Source organism: Stenella coeruleoalba, assembly GCF_951394435.1.
Source record: "Stenella coeruleoalba genome assembly, chromosome: 8".
Taxonomy (NCBI): Eukaryota; Metazoa; Chordata; class Mammalia; order Artiodactyla; family Delphinidae; genus Stenella; species Stenella coeruleoalba.
In genome coordinates this window covers 97,260,783-97,283,142 of record NC_137154.1, presented here as the reverse complement: position 1 = coordinate 97,283,142, position 22,360 = coordinate 97,260,783, and the positions used below count along the sequence as shown (strand labels likewise).

Genomic DNA, 22,360 nt, shown 5'->3' with positions numbered 1-22,360 from the left:
CTGTGGATAAATTAAAATAGAATTTTTTAAAAGTTCAGTTATCCCACATGAAGATAGGAGAAGGTAAACAGGAATGTAAAACAGAAGGAATAAACATAAATCAAAAAGTTAAATGGCAGGTTTAAATTGTAATATGTCAGAAAATTTATTAAAAGTGAATCTTCTAAAGATACCAAGAAAAGTGGTGGGGGAATCATGATTCAATCCTATGTTATCCATAAGAAGCTCACTTCAAATATAATTATAGCAGTAGATTAAAGATAAATAATAGGGAAAAACACACAAACATAAATCAAAAGAAAGCTGAAGAGGCTATATTAGTATCAGACAAAATAAGCTTTGGAGCAAAGAAAATTACCAGAGACAAATAAAAACATCATATAATGCTAATAAGGTTAATTCACTAAGAGGACACAATCTTAAATGTATATGCACCAAAAAATAGAGCTGCAAAATGCCTGAAGCAAAAACAGAACAGAGAAATAGAAAAATGCAAATATAGAGTTGGAGAGTTCAGAACCTCTCTCTCAGGAACTGAACTACTAGACAAAGCATGACTATAGAAGAACTGAACAATACTTTCAACTGAGATGAAAGGTTTACAAACACTCCCCCAACAAGAACAGAATACACATTATTTTCAGCTGTTCATGCAACATTCAAGTATACAGATGTATTAATTCAAAAAGATACATACACCCCCATGTTCATAGCAGCATTATTTACAATAGCCAAGATATGGAAGCAACCTAAGTGTCCACTGACAGATGAATGGATAAAGAAGATATGAGGGGTGTGTGTGTGTGTGTGTGTATGATGGAATATCACTCAGCCATAAAAAAGAAGGAAATGTTGCCATTTGTAACAAGATGAATGGATCTGCAGAGTATTACGCTAAGTGGAGTAAGCCAGACAGAGAAAGAAAAATACTGTATGTTATCACTTATATGTGGAATCTAAAGCCAAAACAGATGAATGAATATAACAAAACAAACAGACTTACAGGTATAGAGAACAAACTAGTGGTTGCCATTGAGGAGAGGGAAAGGAGGAGGGGCAAAATAAGGTTAGGGGTTAAGAGTTACAAATTACTATATAGAAAATAAATAAGCTACAAGAATATATTGCACAGCACAGGAAAAATAGCCAATATTTTATAATAATTTTAAATGGAGTATAAGCTATAAAAATTTTGAATCATTATGCTTTACACCTGAACTAATATAATATTGCAGCTCAACTATACTTCAGTTAGAAAAATATAGATGTATTAGTTAAAAACATACCATATATATACATATATATAATGTATATTCTATGTATAGTATTATACAGTTGACACTTGAACAACATGGGTTTGAACTGCATGGGTTCTTTATATGCAGATTTTTTACTATAGTAAATACTACAGTACTGCACAATCCCAAGTTAGTTGAATCAGCAGATGTGGAACCACAGATATAGAGGGGTGACTATAAAGTTATACATGAATTTTCAACTGTGCAGAGGGTTGGCACCCCTAACTGCTATGCTGTTCAAGAATCAACTGTGTTTGTGTGTGTACACACTACAGGTGTGTTATAAGAAATTGACTCACACAATTATGCAATTATATAGGCTAAGAAGTTCCTCAATCTGCTGTCTGTAAGTAGGGGACCCAGGAAAACTGGTGGCCTAATTCAGTCTAAGTCTAAAGGCTTGAGAATCAGGACCAGGAAGGGCAGGAGAAGGACAATGTTTCAACTCAAGCAATTAGGTGGGAAGGATTGAATTCTTTCTTCTTCCACCTACTTGTTCTATTCAGGCCCTTAATGGATTGGATGATGCTCACCATTATGGAGGGCGAATCAATTTACTGAATCCATCAATTCGAATGCTAGTTTCATCCATAAACATTCTCACACACGCAGAAATAATATTTAACCAAATATCTGGGCATCCCATGATCCAGTTAAGTTGATACATGAAATTAACCATTACTATAGATCATATCTTGAGTCATAAAACAAACATTAACAAATTTTAAAGAACTGAAATAATGCAAACTATGCTCTATTACTATCATAGAATCAAACTAGAAATCAGTAGAAGAAATCTAACAGGAAAATTCAAACACTTGGAAATTAAAGAACATATTTCTAAATATTTCATGGCTCAAACAGAAAATCTCAAAACAAATTAAAATTTTTAAAGTATATTGAACTAAATTCAAATGAAAATATGACATTAAAATACATGGGAAGCAGCTAAAGCAGTCCTTAATGAAAATTTGTAGCACTAAATGATTATATTACAAAAGAAAAATGTATCAAATTAATATTCTGAAAATTCACCTCAAAAATAATTTAAAAATAATAATAAACCCAAAGCAAGAGGAAGGAAGGGAATAATAAAGGGCAGAAATCGGTAAAATTTAAAACAATAGAGAAAATCAGTCAAATCTAAAATTGAATTTTTCTTAAAAATCAGTAAACTATAAACCACCAGCAAGACTGACAAATTAAAAAACATACATTACCAATATTGGTAATGTCCTCACAGACACTAAAGGGATTCTAAAATATTACGATAACTCCACACACGTAAATTTGACAATTTAGATAAACTTATCTGTTATCTCAAAAATCACACACTACCAAACTCACCCAAAAGAAAATAGATAACCTGTGTTATCTATAACATTAAAGAAATTGAATTCATAATTTATAAAAAGGAAAACTACAGACAATATCCCTCTAAACAGAGATGTAAAAACTCCTCATCAAAATATTAGCAACTGAAATACAGAAATATATAATAATATAGTACTACACCATGACCAAGAGGGCTTCATTCCAGAAATACAAGATTGGTTCAATATTTGATAATCAGCCAATGTAATCCAACATATTAACAGTCTATAAAGGAGAAAAATCACATGATCATATCAGTTGATGCAGAAAAAAGCATTTGACAAATTCCAATACCATTCAGTTTTTTTATTAAAAAACTCTCAGAAAAGTAGGAATAGAATAAAATTTTCTCAACCTGATAAAGATCTGATGTTAACCTGGAGTTAACATCATACTTAATGGTAAAAGACTGAATGCTTTCACCAATTATAATATCAACTATAAGGCAAGGATGTCTGCTCTCATCACTTCTATTAAATATAGTACTGGATGTTTTAGTGAGTACAAAAGGCAGGAAAGGGAAATGAAAGGCACACAGATCAGAAAGGAAGAAATAAAAATTTTCCCTATTTTCAGATAACGTGATTTTCTACGTGGAAAACTCCAATAATCTACAAAAAAAAAAAAACCCAAAACAACCTCATGGAACTAATAAGGAGTCTCATAAGGTCACAGGGTCAAGGTCAACACACAAACTCAATCATATTTCAATATGTTGGCAATGAAAAATTGGAAAATAAAATTTTAAACATCATACCAATTACAGTCACCACCAAGTGAAATACAAAGTTATAAATCCAATAAAACACATACAGAATCTCTATGTTGAAAACTACAAAATGCTAAATGAAAGAAGTCAAAAAAGATCTAAATAAATGAAAAGGTATACTATGTTCAGGGATGAGAAGACTCAACATAATAAGCATATCAGTTTTCCCCAAATTGATCTATGGGTTTAAAGCAATTTCTATCAAAAATCCCAGAAGGATTCTTTGTAGATAGAGACAAGCTGATGCTAAAATTTATATAAAAAGATAAAGAAACTACAATAACAAAAGCAATATTAAAAAGAAGAGTAAAGGTAGAGGAAGAACATGACTGAATTTTGACTTATTATATAGATAAAATAATCAAAACAGAGTGGTACTGGCAAAGGCACAATCACCTAGATTAATGGAGCAAAGTAAAGAATCCAAAATAGAGCCACACATATGTGGCCAATTAATTTTTGACAAAATGCAAAAGCATTTCAATGAAGGAAGGATACATTTTCAACAAATGTTGGAATAACTAAACATTCATAGGCAAAACAAAGACCCTTAACCTAAAATTCACACCTTATACAAAAATTAACTCAAAACAGATCATTTATCTACATGCAACACATAAAACTATAAAACCTTTAGAGGAAAACGTTGAAGAAAATCTTTATGTCTAAGGGTTAGGCAAAGAGCCCTTAGACATAACACCAAAGCCATGACCCATAAAAGAAAAAAGTCAATAAATTGTACTTCATCAAAATTTAAAGTGTTTGCTCTTTGTAAGACCCTGTTAAATGTATGAAAAACAAGTCACAGACAAGGAGAAAATATTTGTAAATCATACATCCAACAAAGCTATCCAGGATATATAAAGAACTCTAAACTCAGCAGTAAGAAAACAATCCAGTTAGAAAATGGGCAAAACATTTGAAAAAGCACTTCACCAGTGAAGATCCATGGATGACAAATATATACATGAAAAGATGTTCAACATCATTAGCCATTAGAAAAATGCAAATTAAAGCTCCAATAAGATATCACTATACATCTATTAGAATGGCTAAAGTAAAAAAACACTGATAACACCAAGGGCTAGTAGAACAACCGCATCTTTCATACATTTCTGGTAAAGCTACTAGAAAATGTGGCAGTTTCTTACAAGGTTAAACGTACAATGACCACATGACCTAGCAGTCATACTCCTGGGTATTTATCCTGGAGAAATGAAAAATTATGTTTACACAAGTACCTGTACACAAATGTTTATTGTACAACTTTATTTATAATAGCCCCAAACTGGAAAACACACAAATTTACTTGAACAGGTGAATGGATAAAGAAATTGGTACATTCATATCATGGAATACTGCTCGGCATAAAAGGAACAAACTATAGATACATGCAACAACTTGGATGGAACTCAGAGGTATTATGCTGATTGGGAAAAAAAGCCAATGTCAAAGATTTATACACTATATAATTTCATTTATATAATATTCTCAACATGACAAAATTATAGTGCAAGGGAATAGATCAGTGGTTGTCAGGAAGTGGGGAAGAGGTGTGACTAATTGTAACATTAAAAAATTTCTTCATAGTGATGGAATAGTTCTGTATTCTGAGTGTGGTAAGTATTCATAAAATCTAGACATATAAAATTTCATAGAACTACACACCAAAAAACAGAAAACAAAACAAAAAGAGAAAGAAAGGGAGAGAGAGGAGAGAGAAAAAGAGAGAGAGAGAATGTAAAATGGTGAAATTCAAATAAGATCTGTACTTGAGTAATAGTATTATACCAATGTCAATTTCCTGATTTTCACAATATACTATGTTATATAAGATGTTCTCATTGCAGAAAGCTGGGTGAAATTTTTTTCTACTATTTTTGCAACTTCTCATGAATCTTAAACTAGTTCAAACTAAAAATAATAATAAAAATATTATTGACTTTTATGACATTTACTTCCTTGTTTCCTTCGTCATAGTAGGTTTGTGCATTTTACATTTGTTTACTGCCCTTTTAGTGAGGTTTGAGAAGTGGTACCGAACACTTTTGGTCATTCTGCCATGTTTAACCAGCAGTCCCTCTATTCCAGTTTATTTCTTTTTCATTCTTTAAACAGCTTCTCCAGAGAGTTCATGGACTAGTTTCTCATGATATTTGTGTTTTGACATGACAATATCTATACTTTTATTTCTGTCAAGAATCAATAGTTATGACCACTGAGTACCCAAACTGGAAAAACAATAAATAAGGTTAGATCCAACTTTCCTGATTTTATTTTTTGTAATAAACTTTCTTATTGAAATATAAAACTCATACAGAAAAATATACACATAAATGTGGAATTGATGACTTTTCACAGAGTGAATGCACTCATATAACCATTGTCTAGATCACGAAATCAAGCATTACACGTATCCGGAATCCCCCCTTATGCTTTGTCTGAATCAGTAGTGCTTTCCTCAAAGATTACTCTCATTACAGAGATGAGAAAATTCTAGCTCAGAAAGATGAAGAGACTTGCTTAAGCACACATAACAAATGCTAGACCTAGGATTCAAATCCAAGTCTCCTAAAGACTAAGGTTTTATTTTTCATTTCAGTACTCTTTCTCCTAATATTAGCTGTATTTTCATACTTCATAAGGCTTCTTCCCAAAGTTAGTGCCAGTTGTTCATTTATATTGATGACAGTTTTAGGGGTCAGCAAATGGAGTCTGGTAAGTGGCTATTTGGTCTCCTTGCTGTACACAGAAATTTTCTAAGTTAAAATTGCATTCATTCTTTCATTCCCGTATGTTGTGAGAGAGATAAAGAATTAAACATAGTCCCTATCCACCAGAAAAGTAATTGCAAAAACTGCCGACTTTAATATAAAGTAGAATAATATGAGTACTAAATAAAAATATGGAATCACCCCCTTCCAATTTATCCTACACGTGGCCAACAAAGTTATCTTTCTAAAACACTAATCTAATCATGCCTTCCTCCCAAAGAACTTTATTCTCTTCCCATCATATATTGCCTACAGGATAAATTCCACATTCCCTTGTCTGGCATCTGACTTCTGCAGAACTCCACAGGTAGAATCCTCACCCCCAGTAGTGTTGAAACCAGATATACCTGGGTATGAATGCCATATCTATCCCTTACTAAATGTCTGGCCTTTGAACAAATGATTTACCCACTCTCAATTTCAGTGACCATATTTATAACTAGAGGTGTCTTCACAAAGCCTGTAAGGTAAAAGATAATGTACGCAATGCACTTTGCCCAGAGCTTCGCACATACTATTTTGTGAGTGGTAACTATTAGATACCAAATCATTTTGAGCTGCTTATAATTCCCCAAATTCAATGTTATCCAACTATTACTTTTGTTTGGGACAGTCTACTCCACCTCTGCCTCTCATCATTTTCCATTTGGTTAATTTCTACCTGAAATAGCAGCCCTTGAGTTTTGGTGCCCCTAGTGAGGAGACTGTCTGGAGATGCTCTCTGTTTAAGAGAAAGAAGAGAGTTTTGTAAGATCTGGAGTACCGAGCTGGAGCGTATGATGTCCTACTGAGGATTCTATTTTGTGTGAGCTCTTAAAAATGCCAGATAATAGAACTTAAAAAAAAAAAAAAAAAAGGTAGATGTGTTTATACACCCGCATCTGGAAAGAAAAGGCACAGGGCTCTGCAATGCAAGAATTAAGCTGGTATTTGTATTTGTATTATGGTGATTGGCTTTACCTTCTCGTTTTGCATAATCTCTTTTTCAATGGTGAGGAGTGTAATTTCCCTTCAGTTCATAGAATAGTACTTGGAGAGGACAGAGAGGAAGTCTCTGCATTTTGTGAAAGAGAAAATTACCGGCACCCCTTTTGTTCCCTTAGGCAGGATTTGGATGGATTACTCATACTTAAAAAGGAAGGCGGCTTTTAACCTTAAAAAAAAAAAAAGAAAGAAAGAAAAGAAAAAAGAAAAACTCCTTGCATTAACACAGTGCATTGACATGTTACTAAATCTAAGGAATTTTGAAGGATAAATTCCCAGACTTTATCCAAAACATGAAACAAATTCTTCAAACACAAACTGCCAAGCTCATCAACTTGTTCAGATCCCTGCAACTTTGGTCTCACCAAACTGCTCGCTTAGCTCCTTGATTGGCTGCTTTAACCCTTCCAGGCTGATTGGGTGCTGGGCAGGGGGTGGCCTGGAGGGACTGTTCAACAAGCTCAGAGCATTGGCCCCTCTTGGAAGATCAGACTTCTGGAATCGATTTGGGTCCAGAATTGCATTACCCAAGGAATGTGGAGTATGCACAGTCCTTGACGGCTTGTGAACCACACTTCCTGAAGCTGGCCACCAGCCAGAGCTGAGGCCATCAGCATCTTAAAAATGAATTCTTTCTGAGACAAAGAACAATCCACCCGATTTCTGAAATCACTGAAGTAGAAAACTTGCCTGTAAGTAACCTAAAACCTGGTTGACGTTTAGACTCCTTTGTGTTTCTAGTCGATGAGGGGATCAAATGTCACCCCAAAATGTCTTTTCCTTTCTATAGGCAGGCGTTGTAAGGCACTGAATAGCCTGGGATTGTATCTTGCTGAAACTTAACTGCTCTACTCAGAAGACTGTTTCTCTGTCAAAAATATTGCCCACCAACTGCTCAAAAGACAGGACAGAAAGGACTAGATGTGGTAAGGAAAGATAAAGAGGTGGGATGATTCTCCCTCTCCAAGAACTTAAAGTCTAGGGGCAAGAGGAGACAAATATCTGTGAAGGATGCTCCAAGATCCAAAAAAAGCAATAGTTTGGAGGGATGTCCTGCAGAGTTCTTTTAGGAGAGCGTGAGTTGCAGAGACATGACTAGAAATAAAGAGGACATTCCAGCTGTTGAGAAAAGATGGGGACACAGGCTCAGAAGCAGGAGTCAGCAAAATTAGCTCTGGGTGTGCCTGGCTGAGTGGAGAAATCCTAGCCCAGGATTATGGCAAGATATGCATAGGATGGGGGGAGGTGGGGGGTGGAAAGAGAGACAGTGGGGGCTTAATTGTGCTTTATTTTTGCAAGATTATAATTATCATGTGGTTATTTTCTTACTCTCTACTTAGGCAAGGAGTATTTTCACCTGATGTCTTTCCAATGATCTTATTTCATTTCTCTCTCATGTTTGGATCATTTCCTTCAAAGTCAAAGTTATGTGCTGAAAATGTGCTGTTGACCCATAAAAATCACTTTGGCTCTCAAATTCTACAATATAGGCCACCACACTAAGCAGCTGTCCTTTATCCAAGGAGAGAAGTATATCTTTTGAACCAGGTGATGCACACATGGGTCAGACTTCTGTCCCCATAGTTGAGTAATTGATTAACACTCTGCAGGCATATCTGACAGTTTTATTCCCCCACTACCAAATCCTGGCAGCTTAGATGATAATAATAGTGACGCTTTACTGTCAATGGACATTTTCACATATATTTTCTACTGAATTCCCCTTTCTATTTTTGAAGAGGTCTAAGAAAAATCTACCTGAAAGGTAAATAGCTTATATTCTGTAGTGTCAGAATTACACACCTATTCAGCCAGTTCCTCGTCAAATCAATAAAAAAAGTAACATACTCAAAGCATATTAATTGAGATTCTATTGAGGCCAATCTTTCCAAGTAAACCCCTAATATTGATCCCAATGAATTGGATCACATCTTTCACGAGTGTTTTTTTTAATTTCTGCTTTTCAAAATACCACAAGAATTGTGATTTTTGACCCTGCTTCTAGACAGAGTTTAACCCATGAAATTAAGTTAGCTTGAGTATAAATTCTTTGAGGATATGGAAAATGTCTAGCACTGTCCTTTGGTGAACAAAGTAAGGAATAAGTGAGTGAGTGAATGAATGAATTTTTTAATGAAACTCTTTTTCATTAGTCAGGGATGGGCCAAATAATATGAAATGGCTGGAGACGGTAGTAAACAAAACTGGTTAAATCACTCAGTGTCTTAAGGTGGTATTAACCAGAGTGTCATAAAAAATCATCAGTCTACTTCATCAGAAATCGAGGTAATTGTAATTGTTATCATTATGGACTACTAACTAGTCCATCATGATAAAATGTAATTGTTATCATTATGGACTACTAGTTAGCCAACTGATTCGACTAACTTTCCACTGAGCAGTATATTCCAGGACTTTCAAAAGACCCCAACGTTTCACAGTGTATGAAATGGGGAGCCGGCAGGAAAGGCCCCTTAAAGATAATCTGATCTAGTCCATGTGTTTAGAAGGAAAAAACAAAGGCCCAAGGAAGTGCTATAACTTGCCCAATGTCACACATTTACTACAGAGCATGAAGGGTCTCCTCCTTCCAACCCAAATAATGCTCCTTCAGCTGTTCCCGGGCTCCATGCTGTGAACCCGTGGGAAGGAAGAAGAGCCAGGCCAAGGGGAACCAAGGAACCCAGGATGCAGGACCCAAAAGGTCTTCTGAGGAAGGGCTGAGGTGGTCGTAAGTATTCAAGAGCAGTTGAGCAGTTACTGAGGGATGTTAAACTAGGGTGCAAAGAGCCAGGAGACCCTATCCAAGTGAAGTAAAATGCAAGAAAAGCTTTGTTGGTGAAAACATGGGGAGGGAACGTTGCTGAAATCCAATCAGTAACCTCCACTGCTGCAAGGATCTGCCCAAATGCAGCAACATGAGAGGAATTTGAGTTTCTTCTGCAGTTGTCTGGGAGAAGGATAAACTGGCTCATAAGAGCTCATAGCTAACATTATTGAGTGAGACGCCATGATTTCCAGTGATGCCAGAGCAAAAATAAAACTGAGGACCACAAAGAAATGACAGGGTGCTCAGATCCAAGCAGAACAAAAGGGCAGAGAATTGCCAGGAGTTGTTTTAAAAGAAAAATATCTTCACCCTGATGTCAAGGATAGAAAATCACAAAGAAAAGAATAGAGATTGTGTTAAGATTTATCTTGACATGTTACTGTGGCAGATAAAGGCAAGGAAGCAAAGAGCGCTATGAAGAAGAGGATTAAACAGTTTTCATAGCATGAAAAAATGGGGCTGAAGTGGAATGTGAGGGAAAGGTTTTCAATATCAGGCCAGAGTTTGGGAGAGAGAATGTCTCATTCCCCCACAGGGAGGAAGCAGCATTCCAAGGGGTAGGGTCAGTGGAACCCTGGGATGAGAAGTATTTCTCCCCATGATTGCCTCACCCAAACCGCTGGATGGAAATATTAAAACTCAGATTGTGCCTACAGACATAGCAGCAGAATGTAATAACCCAAAGGAGGGAAATAAGGCAAGGTGAAATGAACTGAATCAGGCAGATGGGCCCTCTTGCTACAACCATACAGTGGTGGAATTAGCGAGGGTCAAAACTCTGTAGTCATTCTGGGGCCAGGGCTGAACAATTTGGCCGAAATGGCTCAGTAACAGTTTGGTTACCATGTGTTTAGATGCAGCTTTGGTAAATTATCTGGATGTTTGGGCTACCTGAGGTCAAATATTTGGAGAATTAGAAAAATCAAAGTAATTGACAAAATTATTTTCTCTTTGGATTTCTGCCCAATGCTTTGGTATCATCATCCTTAGAGTCAAGGGGAAAAAGCATGATGAATGTAAATATACAGTTAAAAAAAAAAAGCAAAGTTATGTTACTGTTTGTCTGGGTTTTTTTTTTATTGCAGTACGCGGCCTCTCACTGTTGTGGCCTCTCCTGTTGCAGAGCACAGTCTCCGGACGCACAGGCTCAGCGGCCATGGCTCACGGGCCCTGCTACTCCGCAGCATGTGGGATCTTCCTGGACCAGGGCACGAACCCGTGTCCCCTGCATCGGCAGGCGGACTCTCAAGCACTGCGCCACCAGGGAAGCCCTGGGGTTTTTTTTTAGCTTGATGTTACAGTATGAGTCAAAGTTATGTCTATCTGTCACAGGTAGAAGGAAGGCATTACATGAGAAATCTCCTTAAAGTAACCTTAGTGCATCTCATCTAACTGATTGATCGGAAACGGGCATATTGAGGCAGATGAATTATCCAGAGGGGATGATTTCGGCTTTATTCTTTGTGTGGGATGTGGTTGAGAGCTTAGAATTTGAAGTCAAATATACTTCAAGTCATAGTGCTCTTGTGTGTCCAAAGGCAAATTGTTTAACCTCCCTGAACCTCAGTCTATACATCTTTAAAAATGGGGCAAAAATGGCAGAACTTTATAAGATTATCATGAGCATTCACTGAGAACACACATATGGAGCATAATATAATACGGTGCCTGGGACACAGTAGGTGCTCAGTAAATGCTAGCTGTGACGTTAACAAGGTTGGACTGAATTGAGGAAGGGAACTAAGACATCTAGATGGATTTTTTTAATTTGTTTTTAACTCTGGAGTATTCTGCAGAAGACGTTTCCATCTCATACAGAACTGAGCTACATAACTTGGAAAGACCACTGCAGTTCTAAAGTTCTAAGTGTTTATTATTTCATCAGTAAATATCTGAAGTCATCACTCACCTTTCCTGTCAGTTGTCCAATTATCATTAATTTGTTAATAGAGGACCGCCAACAAGTGCTGAGCAAGTGTGGGGCCACTGTGGGCATGACAGTGAAGAAGAGACTGATGAAGCATGCTCACTGTATACAGGTCAACAAATGCATAAATCAGGACACACTGAGTCATCATCTCATACGTGCATACAAGATAATGACTGTGCTCGGCACGTTGCAGTGCACTATCTGACTTAAATCTCATAACCCTGAAATAGGTACACTCATTATCCCCACTTCACAGAAAGGGAAGCTTAGGTTTGAAGAGGTTTTCAAATTTACCGGGGGTTATATAGCTAGGAAGTAGCATAAACCCAGATTATCAAACCCTTGTTTATGCCACTACCTGCCTCTCACACTTCCACCTCCTGCCTTTTGAGAGAATAAATATCACACTGATTTTTTTTTAAATCTGTGCAGTGTTATGAACCATTTTTGTAAGGTGGAAATCAGCAAGTACTATGAATGAAGTAATGGACTGGAAAACTAGATTCTTATCATAACCTAAGCACTAAGTAGTGGACAAGCCATTTACAAGCTCTGGTCCTGTGTGTCCTCTGCTTTAAAATACAGTTGTAATGTTTTACCTGTAGAATCCATTTCATCTCCACAAATTTGCTTAGACTAAGAGCCAGTCTCATGGATTAAAAGCATCCATTTTCCTGACTGTCATAAAATGTCTAGAGGATGACTCTTTGGTATTGACTCAGAAGGACCATTAAAACAGAGCATTATCTCATTAATTTTTTTTAAAATTGTGGTATAGTTGTTTTACAATGTTCTGTTAGTTTCTACTATAGAGCCAAATGGAGTTCCCTGTGCTATACAGCAGGTTCTTATTAGTTATCTATTTTATACATATTAGTGTATATATGTCAATCCCAATCTCCCAGTTCATCCCTCCACGTTTCCCCCTTTGGTGTCCATATGTTTGTTCTCTACATCTATGTCACTGTTTCTGCCTTGCAAACCAGTTCATCTGTACCATTTTTCTAGATTCCACATATATGCATTAATATACGATATTTGTTTTTCTGACTTACTTCACTCTGTATGACAGTCTCTATGTCCATCCACGTTTCTACAAATGACCCAATTTCATTCCTTTTTATGGCTGAGTGATATTCCATTGTATATATGTACCAGAGCTTCTTTATCCATTCGTCTGTCAATGGACATTTAGGTTGCTTCCACGACCTGGCTATTGTAAATAGTGCTGCAATGAACATTGGGGTGTATGTGTCTTTTTGAATTATCATTTTCTCTGGTTATATGCCCAGTAGTGGGATTGCTGGGTCATATGGTTATACTATTTTTAGTTTTTTAAGGAACCTCCATACTGTTCTCCATAGTGGCTGTATCAATTTGCATTCCCACGAACAGTGCAAGAGGGTTCTCTTTTCTCCACATATTCTCCAGCATTTATTATTTGTAGATTTTCTGATGATGCCCATTCTGACCAGTGTGAGGTGATACCTCACTGTAGCTTTGATTTGCATTTCTCTGATAATTAGTGATGTAGAGCAGCTTTTCATGTGCCTCCTGGCCATCTGTGTGTCTTCTTTGGAGAAATGTCTGTTTAGGTCTTCTGCCCATTGTCTGATTGGGTTGTTTGTTTTTTGATATTGAGCTGCATGAGCTGTTTATATATTTTGGAGATTAATCCATTGTCTGTTGGTACATTTGCAAATATTTTCTCCCATTTTGAGGGTTGTCTTTTTGTCTTGTTTATAGTTTCCTTTGCTGTGCAAAAGCTTTTAAGTTTTATTAGGTCCCATTTGTTTATTTTTGTTTTTATTTCCATTACTCTAGGAGGTGGGTCAAAAAAGATCTTGCTGTGATTTATGTCAAAGAGTGTTCTGCCTGTGTTTTCCCTCTAAGAGTTTTATAGTGTCTGGCCTTACATTCAGGTCTTTGACCCATTTTGAGTTTATTTTTGTGTATGGTGTTAGGGAGTGTTCTAATTTCATTCTTTCACATGTAGCTGTCCAGTTTTCCCAGCATCACTTATTGAAGAGGCTCTCTTTTCTCCACTGTATATTCTTGCCTCCTTTGTCATAGATTAGGTGACCTTAGGTGCTGCATGGGTTTATCTCTGAGCTTTCTATCCTGTTCCATTGGTCTAAATGTTTGTTTTTGTGCCAGTACCATATTGCCTTGATTACTGTAGCTTTGTAGTATAGTCTGAAGTCAGGGAGCCTGATCCCTCCTGCTCCACTTTTTCCCTCAAGATTGCTTTCGCTATTTGGGGACTTTTGTGTCTCCATACAAACTTTAAGATTTTTTGTTCTAGTTCTGTGAAAAATGCCATTGGTAATTTGATAGGGACTGCATTGAATCTGTAGATTGCTTTGAGTAGTATAGTCATTTTCACAATATTGATTCTTCCAATCCAAGAACATGGTATATCTCTCCATCTGTTTGTGTCATCTTTGATCTCTTTCATCAGTGTCTTAGAGTTTTCTGACTCCTGGTCTTTTACCTCCTTAGGTAGGTTTATTCCTAGGTATTTTATTCTTTTTGTTGAAATGGTGGGTGGGATTGCTTCCTTAATTTCTTTTTCTGATCTTTTGTTGTTAGAGTATAGGAATGCAAGAGATTTCTGTGCATTAATTTTGTATTCTGCAACTTTACTCAAATTCATTGAACAGCTCTAGTAGTTTTCTGGTGGCATCGTTAGGATTGTTTATGTATATCATGTCATCAGCAAACAGTGACAATTTTACTTCTTTTCCAATTTTATTTCTTTTTCTTCTCTGATTGCCATGGCTAGGACATCCAAAACTATGTTGAATAATAGTGGTGATAGTGGACATCCTTGTTTTGTTCCTGATCTTAGAAGAAATGCTTGCAGTTTTTCACCATTGAGAATGATGTTTGCTCTGGGTTTGTCTTATATGGCCTTTATTATGTTGAGGTAGGTTCCCTCTATGCCCACTTTCTGAAGAGTTTTTGTCATAAATCGGTGTTGAATTTTGTCAAAAGCTTTTTCTGCATCTATTGAGATGATCATATGGTTTTTATCCTTCAATTTGTTATTATGGTGTATCATTGATTTGTGTATACTATAGAAAACTTGCATTCCTGGGATAAATCCCACTTGATCATGGTGTATGATTCTTTTAATGTATTGTTGGATTCTGTTTGCTAGTATTTTGCTGAGGATTTTTGCATCTATATTCATCAGTGATACTGGTCTGTAATTTTCTTTTTTTTGTAGTATCCTTGTCTGATTTTCTATCAGGGTGATGGTGGCCTTGTAGAATGAGTTTGGGAGTGTTCTTTCCTCTGCAAATTTTTGGAAGAGTTTAAGAAGGATGGGTTAGCTCTTCTCTAAATGTTTGATAGATTTCACCTGTGACGCCATCTGGTCCTGGACTTTTGTTTGCTGGGAGATTTTTAATCACAGTTTCACTTTCATTACTTGTGATTGGTCTGTTCATATTTTCTATTTCTTCCTGGTTCAGTCTTGGAAGGTTATACCTTTCTAAGAATTTGTGCATTTCTTCCAGCTTGTCCATTTTACTGGCATAGATTTGCTTGTACTAGTCTCTTATGATGCTTTGTATTTCTGCAGTATCCATCATAACTTCTCCTTTTTCATTTCTAATTTTAATGATTTGAGTCCTCTCCTCCTTTTCCTTGATGAATCTGGCTAAAGGTTTATCAATTTTGTTTATCTTCTCAAAGAACCAGCTTTTAGTTTTACTGATATTTGCTATTGTTTTCTTTGTTTCTATTTCATTTATTTCTGCTCTGATCTTGATGATTTCTTTCCTTCTACTAACTTCGGGTTTTCTTTGTTCTCCTTTCTCTCGTTCCTTTAGGTGTAAGGTTAGATTGTTTATTTGAGGTTTTTCTTGTTTTTTGAGATAGGCTTGTATTGCTATAAACTTCCCTCTTAGAACTGCTTTTGCTGCATCCCATAGGTTTTGGGTCATCATGTTTTTGTTGTCATTTGTCTCTAGTTATTTTTTGATTTCCTCTTTGACTTCTTCAGTGATCTCTTGGTTATTTAGTAGCATATTGTTTAGCCTCCGTGTGTTTGTGTTTTTTACATTTTTTTCCTGTAATTTATTTCTAATCTCATAAAGTTGTGGTCAGAAAAGATGCTTGATATGATTTCAATTTTCTTAATTTTACTGAGGCTTGATTCGTGACCCAAGATGTGATCTATCCTGGAGAATGTTCCGGGTGTACTTGAGAAGAAAGTGTAATCTGCTGTTTTTGGATGGAATGTCCTATAAATATGAATTAAATCTATCTGGTCTATTGTGTCATTTAAAGTTTGTGTTTCCTTAGTAATTTTCTGTCTGGATGATCTGTCCATTGGTGTAAGTGAGGTGTTAAAGTCCCCCACTATTATTGTGTTACTGTTGATTTCCTCTTTTATAGCTGTTAGCAGTTGCCTTATGTATTGAGGTGCTCCTATGTTGGATTCATATATGTTTATAATTGTTATGTCTTCTTCTTGGATTGATCCCTTGATATTATGCAGTGTCCTTCCTTGTCTCTTGTAACATTCTTTATTTTAAAGTCTATTTTATCTGATATGAGTATTGCTACTCCAGCTTTCTTTTGATTTCCATTTGCATGGAGTATATTTTTCCATTCCCTCACTTTCAGTCTGTATGTGTCCCTAGGTCTGAAGTGGGTCTCTTGTAGACAGCATATATATGGGTCTTGTTTTTATATTCATTCAGCGAGCCTGTGTCTTTTGGTTGGAGCATTTAATCCATTCACATTTAAGGTAATTATCAATATGTATGTTCCTATTAACATTTTCGTAATTGTTTTGGGTTTGTTTTTGTACGTCCTTTTCTTCTCTTGTGTTTCCCCTTAGAGAATTTCTTTTAGCATTTGTTGTAGAGCTGGTATTGTGGTGCTGAATTCTCTTCACTTTTGCTTGTCTGTAAAGCTTTTGATTTCTCCATCAAATCTGAATGAGATCCTTGCCAGGTAGAGTATTCTTGGTTGTACGTCCTTCCCTTTCATCACTTTAAATATATCATGCCACTCCCTTCTGGCTTGTAGAGTTTCTGCTGAGGAATCAGTTGTTAACCTTATGGGAATTCCTTTGCATGTTATTTGTCATTTTTCCCTTGTTGCTTTTAATAATTTTTGTCTTTAATTTTTGTCAGTTTGATTACTGTGTGTCGGCATGTTTCTCCTTGGGTTTATCCTCCCTGGGACTCTCTCTGCTTCCTGGACTTGGGTGGCTATTTCCTTTCCCATGTTAGGGAAGTTGTCGAGTATAATCTCTTCAAATATTTTCTCTCTCTCTTCTCCTTCTGGGACCCGTACAGTGTGAATGTTGGTGCATTTAATGTTGTCCCAGTGGTCTCTTAGGCTGTCTTCACTTCTTTTCATTCTTTTTTTCTTTATTCTATTCCATGGCAGTGATTTCCTCCATTCTGTCTTCCAGGTCACTTATCCATTCTTCTTCCTCAGTTATTCTGCTATTGATTCCTTTTAGTGTATTTTTCATTTCAGTTATTGTATTGCTCATCTCTGTTTGTTTGTTCTTTAATTTTTCTAGGTCTTTGTCAAACACTTCTTGCATCTTCTTGATCTTTGCCTCCATTCTTTTTCCGAGGTCCTGCATCATCTTCACTATCATTACTCTGAATTCTTTTTTCTGGAAGGTTGCCTATCTTCACTTCATTTAGTTGTTTTTCTGAGGTTTTATCTTGTTCCTTCATCTGGGACATAGTTCTCTGTCTTTTCATTTTGTCTATCTTTCTGCGATTGTGGTTTTCGTTCTGCAAGCTGCAGGGTTGTAGTTCTTCTTGCTTCTGCAAGAAGAATTTAATGTACCAAGATCTGACACATTTCTTTTTCTCCTTGAAGCCTTGGCTTCTGGAATTTTATCCACTGTTTAGACTTGCAACACCTCTTCTCAATTCTCATTATCTCTTCCCAGTCTCACTGTGTAATCAGAGTACAGTTAAAGGAGCAATTCCATGACACAGTTCATCAGCTTTGTCTGGCCAAGGCTGAAGACTCACTTCAAGACCAAAGGCATTATGAAGTTGCTGACTACTCTACCTATGAGTGCTAGTCCTTGCTGTTCCTGAGAAACCATAGCATAATACCATTAATGGTGACACATATGATCCAGCAATCCCACTCCTGGGCATATATCTGGAGAAAACCATAATCTGAAAAGATACATGCACCACAATGTTCATTGCAGCACTATCTACAGTAGCCAAGACATGGAAGCATCCTAAATGTCCATCAACAGAGGAATGGATAAAGAAGTTTTGGTACATATATACAATGGAATATTACTCAGCCATAAAAAAGGAATGAAATCATGCCATTTGCAGCAACATGGGTGGACCTAGAGATTATCATACCAAGTGAAGTAAGTTAGTCAAAGACAAATATTATATATCACTTATATGTGGAATCTAAAAAAGTGATACAAATGAACTTATTTATAAAACAGAAACAGACTCACAGACTCTGAAAACAAACTTATTGTTACCAAATGGGGAAGGTTGGGGGTAGGGATAAATTAGGCATTTGAGATTAGCATATACATACTCCTATATATAAAATAATCAACAAGGACCTACTGTATAGCACAGGGAACTCTACTCAATATTCTGTAAGAACTCATATGGGAAAAGAATCTGAAAAAAAATGGATATATGTATAACTGAATCATTTTGCTATACAGCTGAAACTAATACAACATTGAAATCAACTGTACTCCAAAATAAAATAAAAATTAACTTAAAAAAAATAGTGACCAAATCATTTGAGATTATTAAGGAGAAAAAACCCTTATTCCCAAAGTAGTCACAGGAGGAGGGAGAAGAGAGGAGTTTCTCCTAGTCAGTAATTATTGATCTCCTCCCACCAAAAAAAAAATTTTTTTTTTTTTTTAGTGGTTTGGGAAGTGTTAACTTCCAACCCTTAGGAATGGAGCAGGGGTGTACAAAGTAATCAGCCCAGTGGCATTATTTTTATTTCCATAAAAGTCACAGCTTTCAAATTCCCCCCAATGGAAAATTCTCTGAATGTGACTTTTGAATACACATTAATGTTGACAAGTTGGACTGCGTGGCCTGTTGTTAGGTTAAAGCTGATGAACTGGCCCATCCCTTACACTGTCAGTGCAAAAAAGACTAACACTTATTCTTAGTATGAGGCAATTTTATGACTCTGGTAAGTGACTACGTGGAAGACCAAAATATATCACATTTTTCCCCCAAATTTTGATAATACCAAATGACTTCCCCAAGGGGTTTTCAAAGAAGGAAAACAGCGATGCCACAGATACTGCATAGAGTAAATCTGAAAGCCAATATTTCAACCATTGCCACCTCTTAGGAAGTTTACTCATTACTTTTAAAGCTATTACTGACCACTTATTTTGTGCCAGGTGATACAAAGATAGTGAATGTTATTCTTGCCTCAAGGCATTCACAGTGTGAGGAAGGAGATGGTGAAGTAATCAGACAATTCTAATTTAGAGTTGAGTACTTTCCCCACTACAACTCAATGCTCCCCCAAAGTGTTGGACAAATTCTAACTTTAGGCATCAGCTCACACCAGCTTCTTGAACAGCTGGATCTACAACTGGAAACCACAAGATTAGAGGTGAAGCTTTGTTCAGACATCTCTGTAACAGCTACTCTGGCCATCACAGGCCCCAAAAGAAGGCTAGAGCTGTGCTGGAGAGTCTGCTGCCAAAGCTTCTTGCTGACTCCATCTGTGTCATCAGCACTAACATCACACCTCCTCAGCATCTCAGGGCAGAGCCCAGTTCTGACATTTTCACACTCAGAGCCAGTCAGAAGCAGAAACTAATGTTTGTGTTGCTGACATGTCATTCTCTTTTATCCTCTGACATCAGCCAGTCCCTGTGTCTCTCCTCCAGTCCCCCTTAGTGTGGATCACAAGACACTTGAAAAACAAGACAGGAAGTAACCCTCATGTCATGGAGTCCATCCACAGGAGATGAGAAATTTGCAGGGACATATTAGGTGTGCTTATTGTCCTCATCCCATTCTTTCTGCTTTCAAATTTCTACTCCTGTCAGACCATGAATTTGATTCTTCCACATCCTTTACCCTGATGAAGAGAAGCCTGGAGAAGCTGACTTAGCTGCTCCTTTCAAGGACACTTCAGCCTTTGCCTTCAACCTGCTAGCCCTTCAGTCAGGATATCACTACTTTGCTTCCTTGTGTCCCATTAGAAGTTTCCCCTCACAGTTTCCTTCTCAAAAATAATCACCTCAGATCCCTGAAAGGCACTTTAGACCCTTGGGAATGTTTGAATGCTGAGTGCAAAGATGCAAATCACAAGAGTCTCTTTAGAAGACATTCAAGAAAAGGCATCTTCCAACTTCAAAGTATACAAAATGTTGTTCTTCCTCTTCAAGTTAAAATGCTTTCATACTTTACCAAATATGTATACAATTTCTGTGACTATTATAAAAAGAGCTCAAGTTTTATATCTATTTTGAATGCCAGTTTTAAAAATCTTCTTAACATAAAAGTAAAAATGATCAATGATCCTACCGTTCAGAGATAGTCAACATTTGCTCAAATTCTGTTTTCTTCCTATTGCCCTTTAATTGGCAGCTAGAAACTCATACTGAGGAAAAGAGGAATCAAGTACCCCAGGTTCCAAAAGAAAGCTAAAATTATTTGGAGTCAAGTACTTCCTCAGAGTTGTCTGCCCCAATCATGTCACATGCATACATACACACAACAACATGCTGTATAGACTAGTGGGTGTATAAAATGATTACTAAAAGGAAGAAAGACTTGGGTTAGGATTGAAAGAATTGACTAGAAATAAATATGGTTCACGAGCCTCACAGGGAGTGTGTGTCATTTTTTCTCCCTTTCCTTTGGGACAGAAGACCTAGTTCCCCCACCATGCCGGTAGGGGAAGCTCCAATGGCATGGATAGAGGAAGAAGGAAAAAAACAGTGCTTTGGGCTAAAACTTTGCTGTTGCTGGGGCAGGGAGGATTGGAGATGAGCATTAAATTGGAAATTAAATTGAAATTTTAAAACAAATTAAATTCACTGGATGGGACTGCATTTACTAGTAACTGATAATGAACAGAAGTAGTATCTGTCCAAGATATTGTTAAGAGGCAAAAAAGAGACATTTGAACATTTTCAGATGAAGGGTTTTAATGCTCTTGAGGGAGCTTCTGCACATAGAAAAGATTAATTTTGGTTTAAAATTTTTGACTGATATTCAATTTATTTAACTTATAAACTCAAACACCTCATTAAGTTCAAATTATAAATCTTATGGAATCATTTGCATGTCATAAGTTTTAACAATAATTTTTAAGTGTCTATAAATAATGTTTGCTCCCATTTATTAATATGTTTGCTCCCATTTATGAATATAGTTAATTAGACACTTTAACTATGTTAAGCTAAGTTTGTAGCGGTAATATATTATGTTTCCTTTCTAATACTCAGTTGTATGACTCCACAAACAGAACCTTTATGAGTACTAAATAATTCTTATACATCTTAAATAATTCTTATAATTTAAAAATATGGTGCCCCTAAAATCTTCTTATATAGCCTAATACTTTGCATAACATCTCAACTTAAACCTGCAAGTCTAAATTAATTACTCAATTATATTGTTTAAATTGAAGTTATAAGGCAATTAATCTAAGAGAAAAGTTCTATAAAACATTTTAAAGTATATGGAATGTATTATATATGCAGATTCTTTGTTATTATAAAATTATTAATATTATGGATTTTAGCCTCTTAAATATTTCGATACTTCATTTAACATTTTCCTAGGATTAAAAGATGGACCATCATTCAAGGAAGACAGTTATTTGAGGTTGCCTCCCCATGAAGCAAGACACTTTCCACCATAGCTAACTGGAGTTCCTTACAACCAGAGATCCTGGCCAGGTAGAAATTCTGGAGCCCTGGACGTCTACTGAGAACAATTCTTCTCACACACCCCAGCTATAACACAGAACCCCCTCTTTTGAAATATTATGAAAAGTTTTTCATTCTTTGACTACTCTCAGAAAAGCACATCTTTCTTTTAGACTGAAGAGTTGATTAGAATTTTCATTTTTCTTGCTCTTAATTTGTGAATATGTATTTTTCATCAAAATCTAAAGAACTTTGTGCTTGATGGCGCCCTCCAGATAAGTAAACATATTTTCTATTTATTTAATGACTATGAAGAGTTAAAATCTTTCTAACTGTAGATTTGTTCATTTCTCCTAGTAGTTCTATCCATTTTTACTTCATATATTTGTAAGACTATGTTATTAGGCACATGTGAATTGAAATTTGTTATATATTCATGGTGAATTTAAGCTCTAACAATGCCAAAGAGATGTTCTTTATCTCTGTTATTACCTTCTAAA

The 22,360-nt window shown here is 36.2% G+C and overlaps 1 long non-coding RNA gene across 1 annotated transcript in view; it reads left to right on the top strand.

Moving 5' to 3' along the window:
• LOC307190333 overlaps positions 1 to 18,061 on the top strand; it is a 218,572-nt gene extending 200,511 nt beyond the window's left edge. Inside the window, exons 4-5 of the long non-coding RNA XR_013829464.1 lie at positions 9,769 to 9,930; positions 11,115 to 18,061. This is a non-coding gene — a long non-coding RNA (uncharacterized lncRNA). The remainder of the gene's footprint in view (positions 1 to 9,768; positions 9,931 to 11,114) is intronic.
• The last annotated feature ends 4,299 nt before the right edge of the window (positions 18,062 to 22,360 follow it).